The 6,948-nt window shown below is 31.0% G+C and overlaps 1 protein-coding gene across 4 annotated transcripts in view; it reads right to left on the reverse strand.

Annotated features, from left to right (window-relative positions):
• Positions 1-5,106, reverse strand: part of LOC127698655 (uncharacterized) — a 78,628-nt gene extending 73,522 nt beyond the window's left edge. For 2 of the 4 annotated variants that reach the window (XM_052202262.1, XM_052202234.1), the window contains exon 1: positions 4,342-4,523. The gene's annotated coding sequence lies outside the window, so the exon portion shown is untranslated. Of the gene's footprint in view, positions 1-4,341; positions 4,524-4,970 lie in introns of those variants that run through there. The other 2 variants (XM_052202244.1, XM_052202254.1) reach the window with 2 other exon arrangements.
• Positions 5,107-6,948: the final 1,842 nt, after the last annotated feature.

Here is a 6,948-nt window from a genome sequence, read left to right on the forward strand (position 1 = left end):
TTATTAGAGGTAAACTGAGATTGTCTTATATTTCTTATGACAAAACATAAATAAAAGCAAGGTCTGGCATAAATTCTGTTATTCAAGGATATGAAAAAAGGAGTCCCCTTTATTTGTCTATGCTGTCCAAATCATTCAAGTATGAAGTATGAGTAATAAATTAAAAAAAAACATGAAAAACTATAATTTTTGTGTGATCACTTTACAACATTGGACTTTATTTTGTTCTTTTGACACCTTTTTTCAATCTACATCTTGAGACAAATCTAATTTTACGGCAAAAAACAAATAGGGTGACCCCACAAATATTTCCATAACATTAGAACAGAAATGTTTACAGCAATAACATGTCAAACAAAATTCTATGGTAAGATTTGAGTGAAATCACAATATAAAGTGAAACTAGATGTGTCAGAACGACACAAATGGGGGAGCTTGCAAAAAAAGCTTGAAGCCATATTTAGGAATGGAAATTTGAGAATGAAAGTCTGTATAACTGTTATTTTCAAAAAAATTTCAAAGTAAAAAAAAAAAGTAATTTCAGCACAAATCAATGGAGCGGAACCAAACGTTAACTCGATCCATAACTCATCATAGAAGACTCACATATGTGAAGGCTTTTAGAAAAAAGTCTGTATAACTGCTATTTTCATGAAATGTTCAAATTCCAAAGCCTGTAATTTTAGCAAAAATCAATGGAGCAGACAACTTTGTTGCGCGGCCATAAAAAACATATATCTTCTCTGTCTTTTACGAGCAGTCTATACATGTATATGTATTGACATTTTTGACAAATTTTCAATTGATTGTATCTCCAGAAGTATAAATACTACATTTATCATTTTTTGGTATTCGACTGCAGTTCAAAGAGGTCTAAATGCATACGAAATTTGATCATATACTTTGCCTTTTTTTACTAAAAAAAAAAGTTTTTCATTAGAACTTGTATCAAGAGTTAATCAGCAGACAGCAGAAATTCAAAAAAAACTTCTCAGTACAAGATCTGTTGTATTTTTTAATGGGTGCTTTTGAATGTGGCAAATCATTTTCTATACCTTCCAATTCTCCAAAATCCTCATGGTGAATATGAAGTCAGTTTGAAGAAGACTAACCAAAACATTTATTATGCATCTAAAATGTAACTTATCTGGTTGACAAGGCTTTGACCAGACCTCATGAATTTAGACCTTGAAAATTAACTGGGGATATGTTCACATATTCACTAACTATTGTTGGATCTTAGTTGCAAATGGGTTTAGATTCTGATTTTGATTTCAGGTACTGAACACATATATTTTTCATCATGATTTATAGTGGTACATAAAACATTAAAATGAACATTGTTAGAAGTTGAAATGATAATTTTGTGCAAAAATTAGGACACCGCTGGCTGCATTAGACAGGTGAGGGCTGAATAGAGTTACGTTATATAGAATAAAATTTGGGCAGGTCTAAAATTGACCGTTAGAGGCAGCTGACCGATTAAACAAGGTGACCATTAAGGTAGGTTTGACTATATATGATGCCCCTCTATCATTTTCAACAAGGTAGGAAGGATCTAAAATTTAAATATCATAATCTGCTTGCCAACAGTACATTTATGCGCCATATTTCCATTAAATCATACATATTGACCTCATGATTCATTCCTTGCATTTGGAGTAATACAGCCCATATGTCTGACTTCAACTTCTGTCATCAGCTATAAACTTGGCAAAATTAAAGCTACAAAGTGTGAAAACTTTATAATTTCTGGATAGCTATGTGATTGTACTGGTTGAAAACTTTGGTCGCTAATCATGCTAATACTAGGTGATTTTGCTATCTCTTGTAATGGTATTAATATTGAATCCAAAAATTTTGTAAAATATTTGGGAATAATAATTGCCATTCCTGTCAACTGACCTGTATTCTGCCGGTTACACCCATGAATTTCCCCTTTCCTTTCACATGGGATTTTTTAAATACCCGCTGGGTATTCAAATAACCTGGGATTTCAGAAAATGACCCGTTTTCACCCGTATTTCTAACCGGTATTGTGTCCAGTATTTAGAAGTCAAATATACGTTCAGTTTTATCGTTTTTTTTTCCTTTGAAAAGGTAAACATTTGAAAAGTCAAAACTTAGGATTTGCTTATTTACCGTGTGGATGACGCTATCAAAACATTACATTTGATTGAAAAGTAACAATTGTTGAAAAGTTGAAACCAGTCAAGCTTGACATACAATTCTGTGTCCTGATTAAAAGATTTGCTGTTTGCAAATATCATGAATATCCGGGGAATTATCCTATAAAAATAATTTTAAAACAATTTGAACCTTTTGATACATTTCTGTTGGAGGGAATAATTGTAATATCACTTAAATGTATTAGCTTTAAATCAAATCCATATGCTCTAGATATTACACTGAAAGGAAACACACCAACTTCCATCTATTTATCTTCCTCCTGCATATAGCACATTAGCTGTTATAATTGGTTTCTAATTACATGTATAGCTGGGGTTAATGACAGTCATTAATAAAAAGTAGTGTGAATAAAACAAAAAGAGGCCATTGCTATAGAAAGATATTTAATTAATGATAAATATCTATATAATTAAGTTAACTAGTATTTGCAGGAAACTCAGTCATACATGTATATTTTATATTATATAAAATAAATGGGGAATATGTCCATTGGACACAGATGATGCCCCTGCTTGCATAATACGCAATAAAGGGACATAACTCAAGAACAGTAAAAGTGACACTACCCAAATTTGTACTTGATCTGAGTTTTGTGGTAATAAGCATCATGTATAAGTTTCATAACATTTGGTTGAGGCAAACTTAAGTTAGAGAACAAAAAAACGAAAAGTTAGAGAATTGAAACGAAAAATTCAGCAATTTTTCCATTTGTAAAAGGTCATTACTCTAGAACGGTAAAAGTGACACCACCAAAATTCAAACTTGATCTGTGTTTTGTGGTAATAAGCATTGTGTATAAGTTTCATAACATTTGGTTGAGGCAAACTAAAGTTAGAGAACGGAAACCAATTTTGGGACATATGGACAGACAGACTGACAAGGGTAAAACTTAATGCCCCCTTCGCTAAGGTGGGGGCATAAAAACCGAAAATTGAACTGAAAAAAGTCTGTACGTATTACAACCTGACATTTTCTTCTTCGATGCAAGTCATGACCTGCATTTTCCGTTTCAGAGGTTGACAGGTATGAATTGATCAGTTTCTGACTGGTGATTTTAATGTCAATTCTATAGTGAAAAAAGTTAACATGATCAAAGGCTATATAGAAAAAGAGTGTCTAAATTTTTAATCTAGGAAAACATTGTGCTCTTCTCTGATTCAATGTCATTTTGATTCTGCATGTGCATGCTGGTATGCTGGTATGAAGGTATATCAAAACAAATGAAGAATAAATTTCAAGTGGCACAAAATAAGATTGTGAGATTTATTCTACAATTACATCCTAGAAATATATATATATTGAATTTGAAAAATTAGGTTTTTTAAATAAGATTCAAACAACTGAGACTCAATCATGTCTTCAATATTTATAACAATGTATGCCCAAATTATTTGCATACTAATTTTGTTAGAAATGAAACATCTTTTAACACAAGATCTAGCTAGTAACATAAATTCTTATATGTACCTGGAATTAAAGGTTGTAAATCTACCACTTTTTCTATAATGGAGTAAAAGATTGGAACTCTCTACCAGACATAGTTAAAAGTTACTCAAAGAAATATATTTTTAAAGTACAAGTTAAAAAAATTTTGATGGATAAATTTAAATCCATCTCTTATAGTGAATTTGTTTTTTTACTACTTTTATTGAGGCTTTGGAATGTTGAACCTTTATCTGTGATAATTTAAAATGATTTGTGTTGTTCATAAGTGTCAAGCTTGGTGTAAACTGATAGTATCTTCTTAATAGGACCCCACTGGAAATAAGTTTCATTAACTTGTATGGGTCATCCTTAAGGTATTAGGCTGCAGTGAAAATCTAGTCTTTTTAATAATATTAGTGTCTAGTCAAATATTAAAATAATGAAAATTTCCATAATTTTATCTTTAAAACTATAATTTTTAGTGCTCATAAATGTAAATCATTTTAATATCTGTAACTGTAAAATCCTATTCATGTCTATAGCTATATGCTATATTTGTATGTCATTTTACTTGTATTGTGTCTGTCAATTCCATGCCTTTTATCTTAAATAAATATTATTATTATTATTATTATTATTAAACATAATAAACATATATAGAGAGAAAAGGTGGGTCAGTTCCTCAAGCGCATATCACAAAACTTGGACAAGTTGTCGTGGACTTACCTATTTTTCGTTTCAAAAATTCTCACTTTTTATTTTATTAGAGATAACATCGCTCAATCTTCATGGTAAATTTAAAACTGTTATTGTGAAATATGGAAACATTAAAGCATGTCATTTTAGTTTAAATGACTCAAACGTGGTTACACTTCCTTCACTCAAAAAATCAAAGGTAAACATTTCTCGGAAATGGCCGGAAATATCTGATTAAAAGTCAAAACAACCTGGAGAATGATCCGTGTTTGCCTTATTTATTTTCTAATTTGTAGTGGTTTGTTTTTTGTTTAGTTTTTTTTTCGGTTTTTCACCTCGATGTTGATAGTACAACTTTGACTCATATGTTTTATTGCTTCTTGGTATCCTCAGATGTTTTTAAAGCTTTTTATAATATTACTACAAAAATGCTACACGTAAAATATCCCTTTTTAATCTAATAACTGCAGGTTTAATACTCAGAACATTTCCAAAAATAAATCTGTTTTTTTATATCTTTATTGACATGTTGTATATATTTTTAAATGACGAGGAAAACGATGAAATTTAAGGTAAACTGGGAAAACGATATTTACTCACGATTAAGAGAGAGAGAGAATCATGATGACTGCATGGATTAAAACAAAGAAAGTACTTACGAATAGAGATTGTTGACCTCCTCTCTGACTAACTGAGCAACAGTGCCGATGTTGTTTCTTTCATTGTATCATTAGGAAACGCTATATTTACAATATACTTTTAATATTATCCCAGTCTTTCCTGTTTCCGGCGCATTGTTATTGTATTATGAGTGCTGATACTCATATAAATGTTATCTGATGAGAACAAGTTCACTTTTGAAATATAAATAAGGAAATTATTGTAGCTGATTATAATTGATATATCAAATTAACATAAAGCAAAAATAAACAACGGTGTCTTTTGCATAAAAAGATAAGAAAAAACTCAAACATAATTTTTGTCTAGAAATTCAATGATTTTACGTAGGCTGCGTTTTTCAAGGGAACTTTTTTTTTTAATTTCATATAATAACAGATGATTACTAGTTAATATAGTGTTATTGAAACTGGATTGAAATATATTTCATGAAATGATTGAGAGTGTTGGTATTTCATGTGTTGACTATTTCAGATAAACCTGAATAAATGCATTGTGTTAACCAATGTGAAACTTTCGCCTGCTCAAATCAGATCTTAGAATAAAAAAAAAATATTTTGAACAACGGTAAGATATGAAAGGACGACAATTCCTGACTAAGGATAGGCACATACATGATCATACATATAACCAGTAGTAAATATAACAAACTTGAACAGTTAAAGTAGATAATCCAATCAAATAGGCACAACAGAAATAAAACAACCATTTGTTATAGTTCTCTATATATCTTACCCCAAAAATGATCTATCACAATTATTGAATACTAGCATGAAGCTTGATTTTAGAACACATGACCCTGATATACCCTGTCTTTTGTTTTTGTCCTCTGGTTTTGTAGTTTGTGATCTTGTACCTTCATGAATTTCACATCCCATCTTTTATGGTAATATTCTATACTAAGCACAAAAATGTCGTCACTTCACCCCAAAAGCTAACCAAAGCTATAAAAAGACTTATTCAGATGGGATAGAAACACGATACTGTTGTCAAGTCATTAAAGCCATGATGTCATTTTTTGGAATTAATATTGATTTACTCATAGGGTCTTTGCATTGGAAATAAACACATTTATTCTAAAACCAGTTGTTGGCATGATACGGGTTATGTCCTTCTCGTATATTTTATGATGGTATGATACTCAACTCCTAACGGGAGGAATTGTGCTTGATTTTCATATGATGAAAGCATAATCTTTCAATCAGTTTAATTGAGGTCTGGAGCTGGCATGTCAGTAACTGCCAGTAGTCCTTTGTTAATTTATGTTGATTATTGTCATTTTGCTTAGTTTCTTCTGTTACCTATTCTAACATCGCACTCGGGCGTCTTTTAAACTGAATTTTAATGTGCGTATTGCTGTGTGTTTGTTTATTCCACATTGGCTAGAGGTATAGGGAGGGGGTTGAGATCTCACAAAACATGTTTAACCCCGCCGCATTTTTGCGCCTGTCCCAAGTCAGGAACCTCTGGCCTTGTTATTCCTGTATGTTTTTTTAAATTTTGGTTCATTTATATGTTTCGGAGTTTAGTATGACGTCTACGTTAAAATAAATATATGTTGTCAATATTAGATTGAAGAAACACAAATCTTAAAAATGCAAAAATGTTGAAAGGAAATTATACACGCGGGATTCATGCGTTTCTATTTGATCCTATGTAATTTCACTAGGACCGATTAACTCGGAAAATCCCAACCGGACACTATACTTATCATGATCGTCTAGCCAAATATTTCTAACTTAAAAATAATGATTATTTGGATATTTTTTACCAAAATTTTCCTTTTACGTTCTGATACGAGTGGAAAATACTCCCATGATGCCACATTGACTATCTGTTGAATCCTAAGGGAAATAACATTTTCGTCTTATTTCATCTCATTTCATTTTGATAATTCTTATCTTTGAAACTGTTCAGTTTTTTTTTTCTGTTCTGTTGGTTTAATTTCTTCTTTAGAAC

The sequence above is a fragment of the Mytilus californianus genome, unplaced genomic scaffold (assembly GCF_021869535.1).
Source record: "Mytilus californianus isolate M0D057914Y unplaced genomic scaffold, xbMytCali1.0.p SCAF_1, whole genome shotgun sequence".
In the NCBI taxonomy this organism is placed as follows: Eukaryota; Metazoa; Mollusca; class Bivalvia; order Mytilida; family Mytilidae; genus Mytilus; species Mytilus californianus.